This window comes from Ptychodera flava, chromosome 3 (genome assembly GCF_041260155.1).
Source record: "Ptychodera flava strain L36383 chromosome 3, AS_Pfla_20210202, whole genome shotgun sequence".
NCBI lineage: Eukaryota > Metazoa > Hemichordata > Enteropneusta > Ptychoderidae > Ptychodera > Ptychodera flava.
In genome coordinates this window covers 46,024,924-46,051,812 of record NC_091930.1, presented here as the reverse complement: position 1 = coordinate 46,051,812, position 26,889 = coordinate 46,024,924, and the positions used below count along the sequence as shown (strand labels likewise).

The window sequence follows — 26,889 nt, the reverse complement described above, 5'->3', positions numbered from 1 at the left end:
CGAATTATTTACTTATGTCAACTTAAGAACTGTATAACCTCTCCCGCAAGGTGTTATCGCAAATTTAAAAAAATAATAGGGGAAGCTGGCCGACATAAGAATGCTTGGCCGACATTGTAGGTACTGGAACATCCGAATCTCTTCAAACTTAGTCTAGATAGTGAAACTGTTTCATTCGAACTATTGTAACCTCTTCGTTTCACGCTAAATAAAGCAACTAGGCTGAAATATGAGAATATTCCAAAACCCTCTCCAGACTAAACAATCTTTAAAGCTCTCCTTAGATGGAAGCCGTGAGGTAAAAAGAGATTGTCAGTGACACCGACTTTCAGAAAGTTACTCTCAGCCTGTGGTGTTGGCGCCATCTTGGACTGTCGATCGCCGCCATTTTGAGTAAAAATGAAAATGCAACCGTTCATCTTTTTGCCCTCCCCGCGATGTAAGGATAAAAAATAACCAGAAGAGTTGAAAAGTGTTGAATAAACGCATGAAGCGACCACAACACAACACACAGCATGAGGGTTTGGCGGCGATGTGCTCCAGAAAGTTAAAGAAAACTGGTCGATTTTTCTACGGACTGTGTCACAACCTCGATCACTGTGACGTCCTTCGAGCGAGAGTCCAAATGCTCAAATGAAAATATTAGTGTAAAATTTAACTGATCGACTCAACGAAATTTAAACTGATCAGGGGTAACGTTACTTCGAAACTGACAGTTATGGTACAAGATTACTCAATCCTGACAGATCTTTTGAACGGAGACCGATGTTGTTCCGCGGCAGAGACTAATGGCCGGTTAAACGACCCAGCTGACCGTCGGGGACTTCAGTTAAACACTCGGACCAATCCCAAAATCAACCCCGCCTAAATTTACACACTTCTCCGAGGAAACATGTAAGATCCTTTTGTTTATTTTAAAACATTACCCAAATGCCATCCGCGAACATGGCAAATGACGAGTCAAATACAGATACAACATTTACCGACCACGCAAAATTTATGCCGACTGCATACATTTGCCTCAATTAATTGGTCGTACGACACCCTCTGAACGACAAAAGGACTTTTTCAAGACTTTTTATGTGATGATATTTTTTCATATTATTTCTGAAAGATTCAGGCTGTATATTAGTTTTGCTTTGAGTAAAATTCACAGCGCATTTTGAGCACGGAAAAATTCCGAAACATTCCTATCTGCGCAGTCTAATTATTATTTCGCATGGCGTCAAGAACGATAAATACCAGTCGAAACTCTTTTTAAAAATCAGTAACACGTTCTTCCCGGCCCATCAATGTGAAGTAAGACAGAAAAAAAAAACCTGTAATTTTGCTTTCAGTCAGTCAGATGAACCGCACCAAGCTATTACAATTGTAGACCAGAACGGAACAAAGCTACTTTCGCTGACCCAGACATGAACCCGTTCAGACTGTTCCGCGTTGCTTGTTCCCAATGTTTGCGTTGCTGGCAATTTGCCATCAGACGGAAACTCCCTGTGTCGCAGATATAGATTCCACGTGCTCGCCGAATATTTCGCAAATTTCAAAAACCAAATCTTAGGCTGTCTGTTGGCAACATTTTCCGATTTATAGAGCCGTAAAAGAATTGAAGGCACGGTCACAGAGTATACACCCATAGAAAACGTGACAAATAACATCCACCGCTGGAAATTCAAGCTGTGACCGGTAAATTTGACCTCGTTTTTTGGCACGCGACAGTACAAAACGGCAGTGTTTACCGACGCGACTACATAGTTGTTGCACCAGTGTAGCCCGATTCGGTTGATGCCAGACCATTGACTTCTACAACAAACAGGCAGATTTTCACCAAAAATATTTACAAAAATACTCTTCGAAAAGGCACAATTTACCATTTAACCGACATAGCTAGTTCTACTGAATTTACCGCTATCGTCTGCACAAAAGTGGCACAAAGTTTTCTGAACTGGTTTTTTAATCGTTCACCTCCGATTCGGAACAGCAACTTCACTAATTAATTTTTAGGAAACTTGGTAAAGAGCGGGCATTTCTAACGCTGTGTTAATGATAATGTCTTGCTTATTTATAAACAATGTCAAATCGAACTATGTCGGACACGTAAGAGTCTAAAGCGACGGGTATACAGTTTACTATCATCACAACCTAAATTCATTAATTCAAAAAAATCATCATGGTTAGATATGCAATGAATAGTCTTCGCAATATATGACGACAGGTCTGTTACGACTATCGAGCAAAATCAGAAAAAAAAACCCATCGCATCGCACAACTGAGAACGAATCGCATAGAAGTAGCCATACAGTCATTTTGTGTAGGAACTCTTGTCTCAGACGCGTGCACAGGTCCGATTTTTTTTTAGTTCAGGATTGAAAAATGAGCGCGCTCCATCCAAGCCACCCCGCAGCGAGCGCTATATTACAACGACTGTTTCGTGCAGCGTTAATTTCGGAAGTGATTCCGATGATTTTATGTCGTAATTGGGCCAGATATCTGTCGTCGACTTACCGGTTAGCGATCGGGTCGCTTGAAGCAACACGCCAGGCGTATGACAGTCATACTTGTCAACACGGCTCCGACCAGCTGAGTGGCATGCAATCAGATACGGCGACCTCTCACCACAAGCTGACATTGAATATATGCAAATTGGAGATATGACCGGGCCGCCTGCGGTTGTGGGAGTCTCAACTATTTCCAATTTTGACCTCTGGTTGACGTGTCGTGCGACTCACTGAAAGTTTCATTGGACAGCTGCAACACGTTTGGGATTGTTTCATTGGTTTTGATATGGACAGCTGCATATTTCTGTCCTATTTGTAAAATTATAGAGGTTTAAACTGCCAGACAGGCAAATTTGTGATCAATTCTCCCTACCTGTTGCTGCGGTTGCACCGAGCAGTGTTGGGCGGACCATGGAGGTAGTACTACTACCTCCATGGGCGGACGCAAACCATTTAGCGGTAAGCCGGCCAACCGGCCGGGATGTCAATCAAAATGACACCTCACCTCAGAGATATCCAGACGTCGTGAGACGCTAATTTATGCGCGAACTCAATAAGGCCCCGGTCGTTTATAACGAGCTTTTCGCTTTTGACCTTCTCGGGAGAAAGTAGGTCGCATCGCGTCGGCCGACTTTTGCAAACCTTTCGCGCGTCCCCGTTACTATAACAACAGAGTGTTCGCATCGCGGAAGGCTACCCGGCACACTGTGATTAACTGGGTACCTGCATTGCCAGACCTGTGCACGTTTTGTCCGTTTTAAACCAACGGAAGCCAGTTTTAATACAACGAACGGAACCTTGCTGTGGACGGTTAAATGTAAATTGACAGATCGGATATAAACAAAGCGCTTTAATCACGGGGCGTGCACAGTCGATAACCGAAAGAAAAGAAAGCCGCGATTACGTAATGCAGATATAAAGAAATCTATATGTTCCACAGACGTTCCACCATGTTTTAATTGACCACCTTGTCTGGCACGTCGCGTATCATTGTTGTAAAGTAACAAAGAGCTTTAGGTCGACTTTTGTGTTGTGTCGCGATCGTCCCATGCCAGTGTTTACATTGGACATTTTGGAAAATGGAACATTTGCAAATATCAAAATTGGACGTGGATGAGTTTAATTGTGGTTGGCTCCAAGATCTATGAATGGAACTTGGAAGGCGTTACACTGCATGACAAAGGACAAAGGGACCAACACCCTGCTTGGCGAAGAATGATCTTTCAGGACTGTGTTTGACATTTTGCGGTTTCCGGATATAGAGATTTCTTGCTTCTTGCTTTGCAGAACTAACCAGACAATACCAATCGGAAAATATCAGGCCAAGTTGGAATATAGTTGTCGTATGCCATTTTTGATTGATTTGATACATTCATATTTCATTTGATGAATAAAATTAATGGTTTTCACGAAAACGGGAAAAATCGTCGAGCGTGCAGAGTCTAGCCAGGCCCGCCCTCCACCGGTGACGCTGTTAGTTTTTGGCCGGCCCCAACGCTCCCCAACGGAGTCGCCAGCGCTTGCGTTCGTTCAGTCCAATGAATGCAGATGTTTTCTGGGAGGGCACATGACCAACCTGTCATGATAACTTTCGAAGTCTCGAAAGTTTAGGCGATCCAAACTGTCACATGTGTCGAGATATGCACTGACCGCAAATTGAGGGCAACGACCGAATATACAGGGCAGTTGTGGAAAAGTAATACGCAAGCAAAACATTTACACAAACTTACCTTGCACGTGACTGGCCACGTATCCAATAGCACATGCGTTACTTCAATGATATACACATCTCCAGGCTTTGCCACCATGGTATCGTCATCTTCACCATGTCCAGTTCTACAAGCACCACTGGTAACAAGTGGGCACAGGCCACCAGTTTGATCTGACTGGTTTTTTATTATTATTATTCTTTATTGAAAGTTGCGTTATCCCGCCCAAGCCCAACAAATCCAAACTCTTTAAATCTAATTTCCACACCCCGTCTGTGCGGCCCCATCTGCACCCTGTTCACTGTCCCTGTCTAGGTCTGTCCGTCGCTGTCATTCTATTTCTAATACTTGGAATGATTTTTACACTAATTTTCTTCGATATCGCAAAGCACTAGAGAAGTCTCCCTGTCTATATACATCTACTTGGCGGCTTTTCCGTCCGCAGACTATGTTGACGGCACAGGGACTAATTCAGTTTCCGTAGAAGCTTTTTGACATAAGAAAATTTTGGCGCCTCATTACCACGTGACTGCAGTCATCATTGTATCAGCGTCTGGCTTCAAGTTGCTCTCAGTAAGACGGCAGTGTTTTGCTGTTTGGAAACGATTTACTGCGCATGTCTGTACTTTGTAAGTGACCAACTCTACCATGTCTACTATGCTGTCGTCTTCGTCTCACCCTCATAGCGAAGTTCCTTCACGCGCACAGGAAGTGTTGAATACACATTTCTTCTTACATAATTGAGCTTATAGTTTTGGGTTTTTTTCGTTAGTTTCTGAGAAATATCCTATGATATCCCATGATGCTAAGTTTTCATCATGACGCCATCACGTTCACATAGCTACCTTCCGCTGTGGTGAATGGTTTTTCGTTTGATATGTTTTTCTGTTTATTTTTTTCACAAAAATGCATACACCATCTGTAAACTTGACGTCTTTTTCATCTTAACATTGACGCAAGATGACAGTTATTACACTGTCGCCACGCGGGTTTCGGAAAAGCAGTCGGTAAACGGGCAGACAATCGGTCATTAGCAACTTTGTCCGTAATTAGATGGGTGGACTGTATTCGACGCCATCCAAGGTCTTACAACAAACTGATTTATTCATATGTTACTTCTAGCAGTTGTCGCCGTCTTTCACCGTCTTGCCAGATCTGCCCTTTGAAATAAAAAAATATCTGTGATTTCGAACGGTTTATGTCTCCTCGTTCCGATATCAATCATAAACCGAATAGTACGCACGCCTCGGGCATGTCCCTGCGCGTGGCTTGTCACTCGATACACGACAAAATCTGAAAGTGAAAAACAAAGACATTCAAGCAAGGTGTGTTTTCAGATGATGAATATTCAAGGTTGTGGGTGCTCGGTGACAGAGATCTTGAGCTGTTCTTTAAATTTATGGTTAGCATCTTGATGACGGAGAAGAATAGAATAGACTAGAATGGAATGGAATGGAATGGAATGTGGAATGGAATAGAACAGAACAGAAAGGACAATATAATACAATGGAATGGAATGGAATGGAATGGAATAGAATTATAGAATAAAATAGAAAAGAATGGAACAGAATATAATTGAATGGAATAGAATAGAATAGAATAGAATAGAACAGGATGGGATAGAATAGAATAGAATAGAATAGAATAGAATATGGAACAATAGAATAGAATAGAATAGAATAGAATAGAATAGAACAGGATGGGATAGAATAGAATAGAATAGAATAGAATAGAATAGAATAGAATAGAACAGGATGGGATAGAATAGAATAGAATAGAATAGAATAGAATAGAATAGAATAGAATAGAATAGGATGGGATAGAATAGAACAGAATAGAATGGAATGGAACAATATAATAGAATAGAATGTAATAGAATGTAATAGAATTGAATAGAATGAATAGAATTGAATGGAATAGAATAGAATGGAAACGCAAATCTGTCAGAGTCCAATCACATATACACTACTGATCAAGACTTAGCCAGGAAGACAGTCCACACTGTACTATAGGGTGTGACTGCACACACATCCCCAAACTTTAACAAACAGACTTCTGTATTTTGTAATTTTCAATTGAACATCTCGGTTTGCTTATTGAGTTTGTTAGCTTATTGATTGATTGACTGATTTGCGATTATGTTGATTGCACGGAAAGATTAAACAAGCAACTTTGCCAAAGATCTATATCGGATGCTCAGCCTTTCGGCTTGTTTGGTTTCTGATAATCTGGAGCTTTCTCATTACGTAATGTTTCTGACACAAGCGGAAATGAAAGGATAGGCGCAAACAAATCGAAGGAATCGCACTCTTAATCTACATGTATGCATGGCACTTCGGTAGTTTTCCTGTCAAATAAGCTGATCTGTTCAATAACATCCCTGTGATAATTCTGTGTTTGTTCACTCACATTATCCAACGTTAACTTCGATATATAGTAATAAGCATATACACTAGCGTATATATATATATATATATATATATATATATATATATATATATATATATATATAAACCGTACGCTCTGTGCCCAAGTTCAGAGGTTGCCATAAAGCCATTATGGTGATAACCGGGAGGGCACATTGTATACATTTTGTGTGTATATATATATATATATATATATATATATATATATATATATATATATATATATATATATATATATATATATATATATATATATATATATATATATATTGGAATTTGTTTTAAACCGGTAGTCCTAAAAGACATGGGTCAGGCGTCAGATTGTCTTGCCAGGAAATTTACTTACTGGATTACAATTTTAATGGCAAACAAAAGGCTATGACACCTCCACAATCCCCTTAGAACAAACTCAATCCCTGGGATCGAGTCCCCTACCTTTAATCTTTGGTTCTGGTATTACTGACTTTTGACATTGACTGTTTATGTAATTTTAATCCTTTGTTTTCATTTAAAAGTTAGTCAATTTGCTCAGAGATAAACGTTTATCAATGAACTTCAGTTAACACACAAAAGAACAAATAAATCGAAATCACAGATGGTTGACACTACAGCTATGTGGGGGAGGAAGCAATACCCGTTGATTATCTCGTCATATCAGCCTGAGGATCTTGGGAGGGGGGTCTCTGAAGGAGTAAAAGCTTGTACAATTTTTTGCACCTTCTAGGAATTGACGTGAGTATACATAAATTTTCCCAGAATTATGTGTTTTGATTTGTGTGTTTGTTTTGTTTGTTTTCCAATTTGCAGAGTGAAAGCCCCAAGGAAGCTAAATAATAACAATTATAACACAGCACGGGATAGATTTTGTCTGTTTTTGACCTCTCTTCCCAAGATCCAGAGCGGTTTACCTCTATACTTCTGTGAGACCGTAGGTTCTAGTCGTCGACCTCTCCATGCACTCAAGTTCAAAGTGGAAGCCGCCCGGCCGCAGACCCGAAGGCTGTATTCTCGAAGAAGAGATTGAGTAGTGTGTAACGCCTTATAATAGTCTGAATATTACTGTAACACCAAGTCTATCGTAAAGGTATCTGCTCTACACAATGTCTCTTCTTTCTTTCGCATAATTTTCTCAAACGAAGGATCTCATTCGTTCACCAGTTTGAGTGGTTGTTGATGTGGATGTCTCTTCACCAATAGATAGACACCAAGAATGATGTAGGATGGTGCCGGCATTTTTTTTTTTTTTTTTTTTTTTTTTTTTTTTTGCACAGGAAGTTACGTCACACTTGATCACACACGAGGGACAGGTACGGACGGCAAGTGCACGAATATCGTCACGGTATCGGCAACAGGTGTGGAGACTGGAAACGTTGAATATATTACTGTGAGCTGTCGTTGTGAGGTTTATCTCTAAGTGTACTGCGCGGCAGAAAATTTCCACAATAACCGAGAAGAAAATTTTTATATCAGCCAATAGGAATCAGTGAACAGAAACTGTGAATACTTTCCTTATCCAGGCTTACTTTTTTTCTTTTTTTTTTTTTTTTTTCTTTTTTTTTGTTTCGGTCGATTGTTTGTCCCATTCCAACGTTTCCTGATGTCTGAGTTGGTCGACCAACCCAGCAGAATGTGTCTTTGTCGCAATCTGTAGACAGCGACACGCCGAATACCACGTTTTCACTCTCTAAAAGAAATTCCATAAGCGTTTTAATGGATATTTACAGTTGCCCCGAGGTGCCGGGACGCGGCAGTGTAACGGCTACCAGTTGTCCAGGCAACAAATTTGGGCGTCTTCAGTCTTCAGACGAGGTCACGTCCCTGGATGACGTAATATCTCTTGTCGTGTCTGCCGGCGCGCGGTGGCGACGCGACCGTTGGCTGCCAGAACTTATGTAGCCCTCAACAGCTCCTGTTACTTTCCCTCTGTGGAGAAAAAAAACACCGAACAAAATTAAATTTTAGTTTTAATGATGTTCACTGCTGCAAAGCAGCTTTCATACATATGTCATTTTACGGACAGACTACAATAATGTCTGGGATCCTGCCCCGACTAGGTCACGTGGACTGCCGTCACTTAATGCCAAGCTTGGTTACGTCACAATCAATTCTAATTGCTATCCTGTTTATTTCTATCACTGTGAATAAACATGAAACATGATGGAAGGTAGGAACCATTGTGCGAAATATACATGTATTAGATATGCACACGAGCGATAGGCCAGTACAGAGCCGCGGTCCCTCTATCATCGTGAGCGTAATAGAGTGAATTGGACAATACCAACGAGTGGAATACCAATCGTTGAGTGTTGTATTAATTGCTGCTATAATATTACAGTATATTGGAATTTAAGTGTGAAAAGTAAAAAAGAGACCTTTCTCCAGCTGAGAGCTCGCGCGTGTTCCAAGCGTGCTATATGCGAATCACATTTCGACCAATCAGATCGCTGTATTTCACCTATCAATATACTGGTATGACTTAATTGTGTATATTAAAATGTCTCGATGTCGATGTGTATGTATGTATGTATGTATGTGATAATATGTATGTCTGATCTATCATGTATTACAATTTTCATGGATATTACTGTGGGTTTACATGTCGAATCTATCTATCTATCTATCTATCTATTATCGATCTATCTATCTATCTATCTATCTATCTATCTATCTATCTATCTATCTATCTATCTATCTATCTATCTATCTATCTATCTATCTATCTATCTGGCTGTCCGTCTATCTACTATCTACCTATCTATCTATCTGTCTATCTATCTATCGATCTATCTATCTATCTATCTATCTATTATCGATCTATCTATCTATCTATCTATCTATCTATCTATCTATCTATCTATCCGCCTGCCTAATGTCTGTCTATCTTTTGGTCTGTAAGTACTACGTATAAACCTTCATCTAGTCGCTGCTGGAAGCGTGGGCATCATCTGGCTGTGTCTGATCAAACCGTGGTTAAAAGTACACATTATTTGCATATTGCTTTAGCGTGGGTGATTGGAAATGCTTGTGCACACGTAGATAGGTAATAAGGACATATGGACAGTGTAGCCAGACATCTGCAATCGATCGCACTGACTACAGGAGAAATTATCTATTATTTACGTTACTATGACGAAATCGTCGGACCTTTGCCCTAAAACCCGAATTCAATATTCACCTCACTGCTACGATGCGCGAAAACTAAAACACACAACACAACTCTCTCTCTCTCTCTCTCTCTCTCTCTCTCTCTCTCTCTCTCATATTTATTTGTCTGTTTCTCTGACTCACAGTTAACACTTAACAGCAAAGTTTTCATTCACTGGACTGGATTGTGTCATTGTCACAAAACGAGTAGACCTATATGCCGGTATTTCTTACAACGATCGATCACGTTTGCCTCATTGGACATTCAATTACATTAAACTGCATTGTTTCATTATTAAACTCACAGAATACCCTATTCAGTTCGGTACGGGTGTCTGAAATTGATCTGGTCCCATTGTCTCGTAACCCTGCACATCTACGTGTCCCTGTCTCTGCCGCTTTGTACTGTGATAACCGTAGAACATCGACAGGTGTTGGTTTCATAGAACTCTTGCACCTGAGAGTCGAGTGGACCACTGATACAGCAAAACGCACGGTTCATACGTACGGGCATGTCTGCGGGCAACGCTCGTACATAGACTAGAATTATTTGATGCCGGTCGATCGTTCAGAAAATTAAATGCAGGGTGACCTTTTAGAAAGCCCTAGACACACAACGTTTTTTCACGTAGGTACAGTCATGCCGACACAGGCTGTCGGTTTGTGTTTGTGAAGCGTGTGATACGACGCGGATAGCTTGAAAACGCTTGCCATTCGTAGTTATGCCTGTTAGTAGTAGCCTATTAAAGGCGTTCACCTGTGCGTTGGTCGATCACTCCTCTGCGAATGCCATTCCACGTCAAGCATTTATAACCGTATGATGTGTCTCTCGCTCGTCCAATCACATTTTCAATTGTGCACTTAAATAGTTGTATAATTAAACATTATTAAAGGTGCCCCCCATATAGGCTTACATGACAAAAGAGTTACTTTACTCCTCGAAGGGTTATGTCGGGAAATGAAAAGATGTTAGCTTGATTGATATATACCTTTAGTTTATTTTCAACACTACCAGTGATTATCCGATATACAACTAGTTTATTTACTGACACATCCAAACCTCATGCAATTCACGTTTACACCTTGTAATTGTGTATAGAAAGACCACCCTGACATCACACCTGACCAAGACTTAAATAAGACTTATGAATTTTAATATATGTAAATGTGACTTACACAACACACATGTATATACACCCTTAGATTTGTGGATAAAGCAGGATTTCATAGTTAGTGTTCAAATGAAACGCCTCATGTCGGCTTGTCTGTACGTCCTATTATCACCACCGTCGTAATTTCCCTTGGCCACATTTTATGGTGCCGAGACCGGGATCCTAAGAGATTTGACCGAACCAAGAACCAAGTATCGCACCAAGTACCTAGCAAAGTACCGAACAAAGGATGGCAGGGAGCGACCAAGAAAACCAATCTGCGAAGGATGTTCAGCAAGCTATGAGAAAGAGATCAAGCAACCGAGGCCAGATGACAAAACAGCTAAACTGATCAAATCCTTAGCAAAGAAGATCTACAACAGAGCGATCAAGACCTGCTGACTGCAACCATTTCAAACATAGAGAGAAGAATGAAGATTCTTGAAGATCTAGATGAAATCATCCTCGAAGCTGTCGAAAACCAAGAAACCTACGAACAACTCTTTGAAGAAGCAGACGACTACAACATAGAAATCAACGAACACGTAACACGATACAAGATGTTCCTGGAAAGATCGAAGATGCGACAACAGCAAGAAACAAACGCTCAACCACCTCATCAACACATCGACGACAGGCAAACCTACCAAAACTTCAACTATCTGCACTCAGTGGTGACAACATGAAGTCGACCACGTTCATCGACACTTTCAAGGCAACCGTTGTCGACGACCCAACACTCAAAGACATACAGAAATCCAAGTACCGAGCAGTAGAAGAAGCCGGCGAAGAAAGCTGCTCCAAAGAAGAAACCAACAACCCCGGAAGCAAATCAGAAGGTGAGAAAAGCATATCACACGTGAAGTTAACACCTACGTTTGGTACTATGTTACTGAAAACTACAAGGGGAACCGTGTCTTCAGAGATGCAATCACCATCCGTCAACATTCTACTGGACGAAGGGGCTCAACGGACATGCATGATAGAAGATATCCAAGATGAAGAATGCACAACTGAACACCTCAACATAGACAACATAGACACATTCGGAAAAGAAGAATGTAAGATACGCGCTACTAAGGCCAAACTGACGACGAAGTCGGGAGAAGTTACCATGCGATCTCTCATCGTACCGAACATCAGCTCTCCAGTGCAAAACTACGTGAACACAACCGTAAGTAATCACCAATATCTACAACAATTACCGCTAGTGTCACACGTACAATCCGATGCGCTCAAACTCGACCTGTTGATTGAAGCAGATTACTACTGGTCCACAGTAGAAGACCACATTATCAGAGGTTATGGCCCAGCTGCAGTCACATCAAAACTTAGCTATTTACTATCGGGACCCTCAAAACCAAACTATGTATCCGTAATGGACACAGCCATTATGGAGACAATGGTCGATCTGAACTATGAACAAAATGTAAAGTCAAAATACTGCGATTCCTCAGGGAAAACCAACCGTTCAATCTACAAGCTTCACCGTTGGAACTGCCAACGACAGAGATTCCACAGGTTATTTGACGGCCATGCAGGGTGGGCTATTATGTTCAACATATGTCGGACATCGGACAAGGAAAAGTTGACTGGTCCTTCCGTCACGGTGGAATGTGAATACATTTTCAAAAATTATTCGCCATGTCTTTCTTGAGACGAATCATTGCTACGATCATCTGTCCACGTCCTTAAAGAAGAAAGGCCAAGACAAAGCGGTCACTCTGTCGATTTTCTCATTTTTCCCAAAAATATTATATTTTCTTGTTTTCATGTAGATGTAAAAATGTTGTTATGAGTTTTAAAAAAATAGAGGGTCTAAATGATTGCCTCAACCAAATCACAGCATACTTTGGGGGTGCGTTCTATCCCAAGAACACCAAAATGAAGAACATGCTTCCGGTAGGCCGGCCTACCTTCAACTTCCAAACTGCATGCCAGAAGCATTTTCCTCCGTATGTGTTAGGATCAGGCAAATTGGTGGCAGTTTCCGTAAAATTTTGACATTTCAGCGGGTCTCACACCCTTAGAGATGAGAGATCGGACGAATAAAGCAACGATTACTATAAGTACAATACTACGAGGCGTCCAGTCAGAGGAAACCCACTCTCATTTTGGTCCACCTTTCAGTGCAGGCGGGGATACCTTACGATATTTGACCGCGCATTGATCTTTCAGCGCCAGTACCGTGTAAATTTGAACACCAACGTATATGTATCCGCCAAATGGTGTTAGTAAGTGTCACGTGTAATGAAATCCATCCTCTATCGGTTGTGTTCCTCAACGGTTCATATAATATGAAAGGCTCCTTGGAAACACCATGCATTCTTTCCTGCCATCTTCCTATGCGTAATTTACATACATACATACATACATACATACATACATACATACATACATACATACATACATACATACATACATACATACATACATACATACATACATTGAACCACTCTTTTTGAGAGTGGGGATTTAGTCGAGCGGTTCTCTCTGTGGCCTCTCCGCTAGGCGACTGATGCCGTATGTTGTGGGTTCGAACCCGATTGAAAACTAGCCGTATACATACATACATACATACATACATACATACATACATACATACATACATACATACATACATACATACAAATACACGCATACAAATTACTACAAGTACAAAAAGTAGTAATACTTGTTACCTCTGTTTCATGAAAATAAAGAGCTAGATGTTATTACTTTGTACTTTATCTAATTTTAAGTAATAATATATATATGTTTATAATGCTCTGCTTTTGCATTGAATACTTTACTTTCCTGCGCGCGGTATAATATATATATATATATATATATATATATATATATATATATATATATATATATATATATATGCAAACAAATACACATACGTTTCAGCATCACCAATTTTTTCCTTGTTTGTTTGTTTGAATGCACTCTGTCTTTCTGTCGTAAACAAAATTAAAAGCTTGCTTATCTCATTGTAAGCTTATCTCATTGTAAGCTTATCTCATTGTAAGCTCAGATTCGATCGAGAAACAGTATTCTCGATACATTTGTATTTGCATATGTAGCCAACAGATATACACTAACGCGTTTGTGACACTGCTTTTCAAGCGATCATATTAAAATTCGAGCTACGCAAAGTGGCGGCATCTCGTGATCAGCCTACTTTCAGAAACAAAAGGAAGGTCGACCTTCTCTATTCTTCGACACTTCACCTTTTTTTTTGGCGCGCGCGAGTGTTCAATTTCAGCACTTACAATATCGCGCAAACCAATCAGGAAACAACGCGGGAAAATCTACTTTGCGGTACCGGTACGCCTACGTAGAGGTCAATGACCTGCCGGTCGACATTCATCACATATGCTGCCGAGTAGGTGAAGTGTCCTCAGAAACGTTTGCACGTAAGAAGAGAACAGCCTTGAACGTAAATCTAGCCAGACAGATGAAGTATTTTCACCCAGAGAAACTCTGATGTGAAATGATAAATGTTCATACTAAAGAGCGGAGTCTTACATTGATCGTCTTCCTAAATGTCTGACGAATATACCGCGTTTTATGCATGTATGTACGTAAATATGTATGTATGTATGAGAATTTTATCAATCGACAGTGATGTGTGTATGTATGTATGTGTGTATGTATGTATGTATGTATGTATGTATGTATGTATGTATGTATGTATGTATGTATGTATGTATGTATGTATGTATGTATGTATGTATGTATGTATGGAAGGATAGATGGATGGATGGATGGATGTATATGTACACACACAATACATAGCTACGTAGATAAATCGATGGCTAAATAGATACATACATGTGTATGTATACTGATAATATCTGTGAATGAATGAATGAATGAATGTATATATAATACACATATTTGAATATATAAAAATACCTAGTTAATGTTTGTATGTAAACCGCGGGTTCAGTATGGAGATGAGCAGAAATATTTCCCGCCAAGATATGATGACGTCATCTTGTAGACAAGTCCACGTCACTTAGTGTGACGTCATCGTATCGGGACATATTAGTCTTGGCGCCAATCCACCGCGGCGACGGCTGCATACCGTGTGCAAACCAATCAGAGGCAGCCAACCAGACGATATTGAGAAATCGTCAGCTGGTGGGGAAAAACTGTTGGGCGGGAATTTTTTTTAGTTTTTGTTCAATCGGTTTTGGGAGGCATGCGCAATGACATCCAACTTTTACTTCCCTCTTCAGTTCTTAATTTTGTCAAAAATAGAACGTTTTAAAAGCGAATGGTTGTGATTTCTGGAAAGCTACAGGCTGTCAGTCCCGGTGTCAGCCCGAGCCATTTACATTGATTATTATCTAAATCGTCATAGGCCTAACAAGGTTATGACCTGAATTCAAATCAATAAGGATCGCGAAGAAAAGGTGAAAAATTTTCAGTTACACGCGCTTGTTGCACCGACATAAAATAATAGGGTGTCCTGTGCCGCAAATGCGATCGTTCTGTGCTACATAGCAGGCAAGGCTTGTACATTACCTCGATTCCCCCGGGACGCCACTGCTAACTCGGAGGACATTCAACCCGCCGGTATTAATTGAGTTACAAGAAACATTAGTTTCAGAAGTAAGCTTAAAGGACACACATAAACATTCGATTGATTATTCCCGAGTACTTGAGCATGCCTACATTTACGGATTCAACGCGACTGGCTGAAGGTACTCATGATTAAATACGGAAGGTGACTTAAATATAGGCTGCCCTCAACGGTCAGCAGATATCTTAAATTTTCACTCGTTTCTGGGAAGCTAAAACATAGAGCTTCTTGCTCTACTGACGAAATCATGTCGAAAATGCGGAGTGTTCAATCTGTTTGTGTTTGCCGTCGAATAATGCTATTTTAGACGACTGAATTCCAGCCAGGATTGGAATTCGTTTGTCAACAGTAACACTGCATAACGCCATGTATTTGAAAGCAATATTTGTAAGCTAGCCTCACTGTGCCTCTGAAGTACTTTAGAGAGAAGAAAAAAATATAAATGTAGCTGGCATCTGAAAATATCATCAACAGTTTCAGCTATTGTAGCTTAAATTGTTGCTTGCTCTGGTTTCAGAAATGCAGGCAAAGATCATTTTGGGCATTTTTCACTTGAAAGACTTGTCCAAACTGCCTTACCATTTAATGATGCATAGGCTTGTCACCGCCTATATACACCGAGCCGACATGATGTCTAAAGATATTACTTTGCCTGTGTTGATGAGGTTGCCTGCGGACAAACACTGCCCCGAAGGCACAGAATATCTCTCAATAATCACAGAAACGTAGCCTTGCCACAAGTCTGTGGGCTGACCATACCTGTATTTTATAACTGGAAGGATTAAACCGAGGGAAGATTTGTCGTGTCATCGATGTGTTGGTTGAATGCATGGGATTGCTTCAATTGTGATGTGATCCCGAAATCCCACACCTCGTCGCGGGCAACTATCATCCGCATATTATGCTTAAAGGGGACAAGCAGATTGAAAAAATTCGAATTAAAGAAGTCTTGTAGATGCCGGCTAATCATGAGGAAATTTAATTAAAATTATTATTTGCCATACTATATGCTTGATGAATTCGACTCGGAGAAACTTTCGCAAGATTTGTCAACAAGCAAAACATGCCGTGATCATCGAAGTCTTGAACGGTACGGGACGAGAGGGAACCAATCGAGTAGAATTCCCCTTGCAAGACTCTTTTGTTTGTTTGTCTGTTTTTGTATTTTTTTTTTTTTTTTTTTGCTTGTTTGCTCTGGTTACCGCAGTCGGACTCAAATGGGTGTAGGGATGATTTGTAATGACGTCACAGTCTTGTCATTAATGCGCGCGAATAAATATTCGGCCGCAATTTGTGACGAGGTTTTCGAATATTACGCTAGACAGGTGAAATTTGAACTACACTATATACTGTTGATGTTGTGAATGACACGCACTAGTACTCGGGTTGTGTTGTACTATCAAAATACCGTGTAAAAGGAGCAGACCCAAACTCCCTGGCGCTCAAATCGGGCTTTCAAAAGGACAAAATTTGACGAATTTCTAACGGCAGACGACAATCACACGCTCGATACCAATTCAATAACAAAGCTAAACACACCAGTAACGTTCTTGCGATGTAACCGAGTAATAGCCGAGAACCGTTTCAGTAGGAATTTTTTAGAAAGCCTCAGAGACCAGCCCTAGTTTTCTACACAGGGCTTACTTAATTATTCCATATAGTATCCGAGGGCCCCCCTTTTTAGTATCGGATATTACAAACAATCGGCTGTCACTTGTGATTCGTCGTGATAAAAAAAATAAAATTGTTCAACTTGACCGCATGATATTTGAAATAAAATGCCCATACACTTTGTGTAGATGGTTCACAGGTCAACGCAATTAGCTGCTCAGAGATGACGTGTTGCGGGCTGCAAAGCAAAGAGTTGGGTACGAACCTCACTGAAAACGAAAGAAGCGGTTTTACAGCAAAACTCAGAATAATCCCTAGAGTCGAAATTAAATGCAATGAAATGCCTTATTCAGGTGTTTAATTTTATCATCGAAAGATCTCTGTCCCGCGTCTAGATCTTCCAGACTTCATTATAAGTATGCAGAAGACATCGTATCTGGGTCATCACCACTTTGATGAGGGCGCCCTACTCTACAGACACTATCAAGCGGGGCTGTTCTCAGGACCGAGTGCGCATTGCGATAAATATCTCACCGCATATTTTCTGCCTGTCTGGGGTCATGAACTATAAAATAGCTGCGAGGTGTTATTTATGTGTCTGGGACAGAGAGCTGCGTATCGTTCGACTTGTTGCTAGGACAACCGGTGCGTGCTCGCATTGTCGGTAGCCTGACAACTGTCATCGGACGTCCAGACTTTTGCTGGAGGACATTGAGAAGCAAAGCCCTGCGCAGTGTTTCATTCTCGTCAGCTCCGTTTATCTTAATCATTTGTCGACGTGAAGAGAGATTGAACATCGTACTCGTACCTGCTCGGCACGGAATGTAGGGTCACCCATCAACGAAATTGTGGCGTGGACAGCCTAAACTGGTTATTGTAATTAGCCCAGGTCATCTCTCTCTCTCTCTCTCTCTCTCTCTCTCTCTCTCTCTCTCTCTCTCTCTCTCTCTCTCTCTCTCTCTCTCTCTCATTACACATCTTTTTCGTCCTGAAGTTACCTGTCCTATATTCCAAACAGAATGTGTAAACATTCTTGAACAAGAATTTCATCTTCCCAACGAAAATGCCCGAACTAACGAGACAACATAGCAGTATGATTAAACATCCCAAAAATGTACTTAACATGGTTTCCGGAATTAAGTTAATTTTAACAAGTCCTGTTAAAATCCTTATGAATTTCATTAATTTTTAGGCACAGTCCCTCCGCCACCGTGGTCCAGGGAACGCGCTTTTTTGGACAATTCATCCTCGTAGACGCTTTCGAATATTCTCTGTACTTCAAAGCATGTTACAAGACATGAAACATTATTCAGACACCAAAAGTAGTTTAGTATAATGACACAAAGATCCATAAAAACCGTGAAGATAGTTTGCAGAAGCGAGAACACCTCATGAAAAGTCTTATTGCTGCACCCAATATCGTGATGTCCGACTCACTGAAAAACGCTGCAGCTATTTAAACGCTATACACCCGCTACACACAGCGTCCAAACCGCAAATGGAATGATTTAATACGCCGAGACCTTGACATTAAAAGGCGCTTAAGTGCCTCTGGGATTAAACAGATTATTGGACCATTAAGCAGGGCCCTTTTACTTTCCATGTCAATTTAACGAGCTGCGGTTGGATGTGATTTCGCTCCCGGCCTGCGGAGACAAACTGCGGTTTGTGCAACCATGCCGGCCTTCGCGTTGGCGTGACCCTGGCCCGGAGATTGAGATATACGGTGCTCCGCTCGGCACGGACGAACAAACTCATTACATCACGTTATTGCGGCGAGACAAGACGTTGATTTCAAGCCGTTTGTACTGTCGTCTTCGATGCTTGGGAAAGGGCCGATGCACATCGTGTCATCGTACTTTTGTCTGATGATTTCAAATCAGGTGGACCCTGTCAATTAGAGGTAAATTACTGTATGTGCTTGTCCACAGCGTACTTGCAGTGTTGCTTGGATAGTCGACCGAAGGCCAGGGATCAAAGTGTGAGGCCTAAGGCCGAACCTCGGTACAAGTACAAAGAATTATTTTCTTTACACTACTAGTAGTAGTGTACTGGAAGTAGTAATGAAGTATATTTTTAACACTACTACCGAGGTTCGGCCTTCGGCCTTATACTCACAGTCGCCGGTTTGCTCCAATTTCGGTCTGCGCAAACGCGCCCCATAGACGTGTGAATATGCACGTAAAACGAACAAAGTCAGGAAACCAAATGGTTATGCAGACTATGCCATGTCATCTTCCGCGTTCGAGTTCATTTATCACCGTTTTAACCGTCGATCGATCCCTTTTATTCTCAAAATTCATATCTGATACATAATCTGCTTAAAAAAAATGCTCGTCTTGTGTGATTTTCGGTCGAGTTCGACAGGCACATTGCCAAAACACAAGTGTGAGCAACATTCCAGTCGCCTTAGTCAGTGGGCTGGATATGGAGGGGCCCACCGTGCACCCTCCAATAAACCCTGCTACATGGGTATTTTTTTTGTTCTTGAGGATCTGCTGAATCAATATTTTGGGGTGCACTACCTCTCTTGGGTGGTTTTTGATTTGCAAGTAGAGCGAAAAATGGCGAAAAATCGGTAGGGGTAGGGGCTACTATATCCTCCCCTACATTAAGTTAACTAGCATGAAATAGCACAAACTTTATATTTTTCGGAAAGCTCAGATACCTCGCATCGAACGTTGGGCACCTCCATACTTTATTGACGTTGGCGCTGCCTACCCACGCGAGACTGCAAAGTTGCTCACGCTTACGTTTTGGCGATGTGTCTTCCGAACTCGGCCGAAAATCGCACGAAAATTCATACCCGATACTACATCCGCTTCAAAAATGCTCATTTCGTGTTGGCGTAAACGGCGTCCACAGTACTTCCGATTCCGGGCCTTCGATCGACTACCAGCAACGCTGCAAGCACCTGTGTGCGTGTCCTGTCAGATCTCACCTGTGTGTGCCATTCTCTTTTCTGTAACATATTTATGGTCAGTATTTGACCAGGGAGTTATGGTTACATGGTGTGAAAAAAGGATGTTTTCTGAGCGCGATCCCAAGAATCCGACATCTCATGATCTTGCCATTTTGAGAGGACGCACTCCGGAAAATGTGTTATTCTTCTGCATGAGAAGAATCAAGGCGCGCGCCTTCGACGAGAATGTCGCTCAACACCCTGACTATGCTCAACAAAAGCTTTCTTGTGATAATAACGCCTCGTCGCGAATGTTCGATCTTCGGAACTTGAAAGTCAATTGGCTGTCAACTCCTCCGAACGAAACGTTACCTATTTTGTGATCGATTTCTCGAGATCCTCGCATGATCGCATGGTCAAATATTGACCGTTGATATTCAAAATAATGGATTAAGGTAATATGCACCTCGAAAGTTTAAGACTTAAACTTTTGCTCTAACTTTCCTCAAGGAATCTTTCAATCATTCTCTTTCAAAATCAAGAAAAAAAATAGGGGGTCACCGTGCAAATTTTGGTACTAGAGAAACAAATAACCCAAGATTTACCGATATTAGAAATTCAAAATGGCCGCCATCCCTGTGTTAACTCTATGGCGAAAAATAAAAATTTTCGAATTTCAAAAAACTAAGCCGGTGAAAAGTTTTCTTTCACCAAGAGCTTTAAAATTAACCCCCACATGTGGTATATCAGAAGAGAATTGTAAAAGTTTGAGAGTCCGAATGTCTGTCCCCGAGGTGCGTTCTACCTTAAAAAAATGTCGTAGAAAGGATTTGACACCTTAATCACGCAGCGTTCAGGAGAATGACGTCATAAGTCATCTCAGATAAACTACTGGAGAATTCAAGTCGTAGAGGTCGCACTCATAGCAACGCTCCTGTGTTTATATCGTGACTTTAAAGGGGTACATTCCCATTATCTTTTAGCGTTTTTTTTTTTTTGGTTTTCTTTTATTGGATTCGATTCGAACTCAAAAATGATTTATTTCAAATGCTTTGTCATCAGCTGTCCCTGACCTGCACCACTCAGGCTAGAGGAAGTAACAAGCCAGGTGTCACCCGTTATAATGATGACGTAATTTCTGGCATGTATAAGAATTTAGGTCATGGCATGTTGTCATAAAGGGCATGGCCGTTCGCGCATACGATGATGTAGGCGCTCAGACCTAACGTGTATGAAACACAACCTAGATGCGAGCCTTCGCAGATCATACTGTCCGTTTCTGGCAACAAATCGTATCGCAATACCTTACACATGTCCGCGATGCTGGCATATCGCGCTGGAGAGCTGGCGTCGACAGAAACAGCGACCGTTCAGCGTAATGTGGCACCAGTGAATCGTAGACATGCGACATAGATATAGACCATATCAGTCACCAGAATGAAAATATATTATTTTCCCATGAAAACGCCAATACTTAATTATTTTGAATAAAATATTGAAGAGGTATTTTCTGGCTATTTGAAACTCGTTCTGCCGTCGAAACGAGTGCGATTAAATTTTGGTATCAAGCACTTCTTAACTTAAATCACGCTAACTATGGAGTGACCCTGCTACTTGTAAAACTGTCCTGACTTTTAAGACATGCGCAGTATGTCTATCACTCATTCGGCCATTATTCTTACGTAATACTCAGGCGTACGTACATGGACGTCATGTTCAGTTGATAGCAAGTCTTGCAATTTCTGTTGTGTCTTACTTCAATGTTAGTAGAAGTATGTCAGACTGCTTTAACACTTCCATGTGGTTTAAACTTAGATGATGCTATGACAGACGTCGACTGATGCAGACGATGGGCAAATCTTTTCCTGCAAGAACTTAACGACAGAGGGCGCTTCGTCTACGCTTTCATGTGTTTCGGTCACAGTCGCTCGAGAGTTATTCAGCTCTGGGACTAGTCGCCCCATAGACGAGTATACAGAAGCGAGAAATACCTCAAGTCTGGAAACAGAATGGCTATTTCGTATAGGGATTTTGCCACCATGTCAACTTCGATGTTCGATTTTACCGTGAAAAGTAGCAAGTTCATCTATCATGTAACCGTCAACCGTTCCCTATCATTCTCAAAATTCATACCTGGTACTTGATTTGCTTCACAAACGCTCGTTTCGTGTGATTTTCGGCCGAATTCGACGGACACGTCGCTAAAACATAAGCGTGAGCAACATTCCGGGCACCTCACAGTGGACGTTGGGCACCTCCACTTTACTGACCTTAGCGCCGCGTACCCATGAGGGGTGACTGGAAGGTTGTTCATGCCTAATTTTTTTGCGACGTGTCTTCTGAACTCGGCCGAAAATCACACGAAAATTCATACCTGATACTTCATCTGCTTACAAAATGCTCATTTCCTGTGATTTTCGGCCGAGTTCAAGAGACACCTGGCCAAAACATAAGCGTGAGCAACATTCCAGTCATCCCTCATGGGTAGGCTGCGCTAACGTCAGTAAAGTGGAGGTACCCAAGAGGTGACCGGAATGTTGCTCACCCCCAGGTTTTGGCGAGTTGTCCGTCGAATTCGGCCGAAAATCACACGAAACGAGCGTTTTTGAATCAGATAAAGTATCAGGTATGAATTTTTAGAATGGTAGGGAACGATCGACGGTTGCATGATAGTTGAACTTGCTAATTTTCACAGTGAAATCGGACACGGAATGTGACATGGCGTGGTTTTTATAGCCATTCTGTTTCCAGACTTGAGGTATTTCTCGCTTCTGTATACTCGTCTATGGGGCGACTGAGCTGAATAACTCTCGAGCGACTGTGGTTTCGGTGCTCGTCGCGTCTCCCAGTTCGCGCCGGTAATGTCGCAAATAGCGGATCGGCTTTTTAAATTTCTTTTTCTGCCATTGATCGGAGGTTGATTGGAGTCGTTCTGCCACGTTTCACTGACGAGACATGTCGACAGGTTGATGGTTTACTACCAGCATCCCGGCTCGTGGAACAGATTCTTGGAAAACGAACGTTCAAACGGGAAGGTACCGCAGGCGGAAGCGCCACGAGCGGCAACCAGGGGAGAGTTATAGACACCGACTTGAACTTCAATCAGCCCCGTGCGAAAAAAAAATCGTAACTACCTTCAGCTTGTGAGGAATGATCTAGAAAAGAAACTGTTATCTCTCCTAAATGTGTGGAGCATCCACTAACTTTACTGGCCATTTTAGGATTGGTAGACTCGAAGTATCGCTTCTCTTTCCGAATACTGGGAGCTCAACCAAATCACCGACAATCCAACAGACCAGGTGACCAAACGTATCGTAATCTGATGGTTATGTTTATGTTTTTGTCGTCCAATTTGGTTGTTGCATACGTTTATGTTGTTATTTGCTGATAAATTCGAAGAACACTGATTTGCTGAAGCTTGTTAAAGATAGACTGCCAGCTCATCGGGACCGGGACAGGATATTTTGCCTCTCAATTTTCTGTAATACGCTTCTGATTTGCCAATTATGGGGGCTCACTTTGAAGTTAATGAAGAAAATTAAGTTTTAACCGTCTTATTTTGCTAATCTTATTTTGGTAAAAATCGCAAATTCAGCTTTTCCCTGTGGAGTTTACACAGGAATAACCGCACATTTTGAATGTCGGTATATGTTTAATAAGTTGTTTATCTGTTACCAAAACTAATGAAATGCGATTTTCATTCATGATTTTGGAAGAAAAAGGTTCAAGGTTTGTTTGAGGGAAGTTTGATCAGAGAACTTTCGAGGCAGGAAAATATTAAATATTTCGTTGCCAGCGATATTTGTAGTCAGGTGAGCTTGCAAATGAGTAAAAAAAATTGAAATACAATGTTCAGCCTGAGTGAGTTTGGGAAATTTGTATGACACAACACAACAACCAAGCAACATGGCTGGCAGCGAATATGATCCTTTGTAGTAATCGGATCGTGCAGGAAAATACGAAGATATTCGTATTTTCTTATTGTCATATATACATACATATTTATATATATATATATATATATATATATATATATATATATATATATATATATATATATATATATATATATATATATATACGGACGTTTATTCCAGTGATATATTTACTGTAATTTTACTGTGCGAACGCACGTCTTATATGAACCAATGGCATTCATTGTGGACGTGTCATGAACGTTCCACATATATGAACATGAAGACCTGACATGAAGATTTGTAAGAAATGATTGATGAGACATCTCCAAGATCTAGCGCAGCCCGTCATATTTTTTTACCGGATGAAGTTTTACGACAGCATAAATTGTTCAATATAGGACAAATATACATCTCTTCTTTAATAGAAACTGTTTTCACATTAATTTGTCTATACCACTGCCATATTTATTGTATTTGACTCGAAAGCATCATTGCAAGCCGACATCCGGGACCTGTTTCCGTTGCTGCAAGAGGGTACACTGTTTCCGTTACCGTAAGGAGGAAGCTCGTGAGTTTTTTTTACGGCAGCCCCATTTGCATTGACTCTGATCGATTAATGAATAATACAATTCAGAGTTTAATGGCTTTTTTGGGGGGCGTTGCATTTCTTTGAACTCGATAAGAATAAAGATGAAAAGCAATGCTGGGGAAGTCAGTGCGGCAAAATGTGATTTCAAATTTCGCCAACAAAAATATATCTTACCAAAGTAGGCAGTTTGCGTCAATTCGATCAATTGACCATATATCGTACTTTTGAGTTTAAATCTATAGACGATGGTCGACACTGAATACAACAGTTTGTCAACAGTTATCTGTACTTTTGAAATACATCCACAGGAATCCGCCACGAACGGATATGGAGCAGACGGTACAAAGCTGTTATAATCCGATATGCATTCGAAACAAATTTCAAGAGATGCAAGGAAGACATGGCGCGAATATCCCTTGGTGTAAATAAGTTCTCTCTGTGCCACACTACATAGGTGCTGAAATTACAAACCCGTCATGATGAGATCTATGTATACATCCGTGCAAATAAAACATTGTCAGCATTACACCATAGTACATTAACACAGTTTTTGAGTTGAGAAATTACGTTATGATGCCGATCCCGCCACCATTAAAACCAATGTAGCTGTCAGATATAAAAGTCACACAGTTCATTACATAATAACTCATATATTTTAACTTTCCAGCAATAAACCAAACCAAACCGTTGGCACTGCACACGATTTTGACCAGTTCATGACGTATAACGCTGTCGCTGGTGCATTTATGTATGTGAACTAGTCAAAACCAAGTGGTATCGTTGCTGAATTGGTTTATTTCTATACATTTTAAAATCAAAGTTAAAAAGGGATTTTCTCTACATGAGAGCTCGCGCTTTCCAACTGTGCTACATCGCGAATTATAAACAAAATTTATTTTTCACGTCTGTATTTTGTGCCTTTAGTACACTGGTATCTTATAATTTCACTTGCTTGCTGATCAAGCTTACAGTCTTTCATCTCCGTCTGATTTCGTTCCTCTCTCATATCTCGGTCAAAGGGAGGAAACAAACTTATGACAGAACACGCAGACCCCAAGTGCTCTTATTAGTTACAAGAAAACCATCGCACTACATTGTTGACATGAAAATGTTCATGCACTGTCCAGTCTAGTATTAAAAAGAATGATGTACTGTGAATGGAGACTGGATGAAGAGCAGCCACATGTCGTAGACGGGAACAATGCTTCTCCATGAACCAATGATATATGAATTAAAAAATATGTAACTTCAGTCTGGTAACCAAGTCAAAACTAGAGTTATTCTTAAATGTTCCCTTTAATCTTATAGTTTCTTCGAAGAAAACACATCCTTTGATGGATAGGAGAACTTCTTTGTTTTAATTTGGCTGCTGTAACGGTGACAGAGTCGCTATACAAAATACGGGACTCGATACGTGTTTTTTCTTTGTGTTTCACCATTTATTAGGTTGTAGAAATGACTCTTGATGCGTATTTCAGTTTTTTCCTGACACTAAAAACGCAGAACAAACGTGTAAATTAAGTAATTAATGCTTTGAAATGCAAATACGACAGGCATAATGCAAATGAAGCCGACAGACATTGATGACGTCACGGATCGGTCCTGCCGGACTTTTGGCGGGAATACATGATGTAGTTTGATTTAACACGTTGGCATATAGCGAGAGAAGTAATTCCAATTTATTCCTAAATCACTGCAGGGGTTATCATAGTCGATCTCAAAGGACAAGTCGACCACCCATAACTCATAATACTCAACAATAATTTACTGCAATTCGCAGGCTTTGTCAAATTTGACGACTGTCTGAAAGCGAAGAGGAAAGTACTAATTTACTCTGGTCGTCTAGTGGGGTCAATGACCGGACGATAATTTGTTATGCCCACGACATATATAAATTTGGCTTTCGTTTCAGTAAAAAATGTGCTTTAGAAGGGTTTTTTCGATCACTAATACTTAAAATATTTACCAAGTTAGTCTTTTCGAACTCGGTTCACCAACAGTCAGAAAATTCACTGCGTCGCGACGCCATCAAGACAGAATATGTCACTTTTATTTACCCGAACTAATCGGAAACATTTGCTGTCGGATGCTTTTCTCTCTCTGTAGCGACACGCCAAGCAGAATCTCTGCCATGCGGGTTCAATACAGTCGCACTCGTGTCCGTAAGCCGCAACGTTGGCTTGTCAAGACACCTACACGACCAGACAGCCCCCATGGCACGCTGATGTTTGGCTTAAATGAACTCTACTGCAGAGGTCAAAACAGACATGTCTGGGTCACCAAAGAAAGTCCTTCCCCCTCTTCATGCAAAGTGTTTCTCTCGCTAGATAATCAGATAGTCAGTGGAAAAATCACAGTTTATAGTG

At 40.9% G+C, this 26,889-nt stretch overlaps 1 long non-coding RNA gene across 2 annotated transcripts in view; it reads right to left on the bottom strand.

The window, feature by feature from the left end:
- The window catches only part of LOC139130129 (uncharacterized), a 141,841-nt gene that overhangs the window by 43,860 nt on the left and 71,092 nt on the right, over nucleotides 1-26,889 (bottom strand). For both annotated transcript variants that reach the window (XR_011551796.1, XR_011551797.1), the window contains 2 exons: nucleotides 7,539-8,553; nucleotides 4,226-5,497 (listed from right to left, as the gene is read on the bottom strand). This is a non-coding gene — a long non-coding RNA (uncharacterized lncRNA). The remainder of the gene's footprint in view (nucleotides 1-4,225; nucleotides 5,498-7,538; nucleotides 8,554-26,889) is intronic.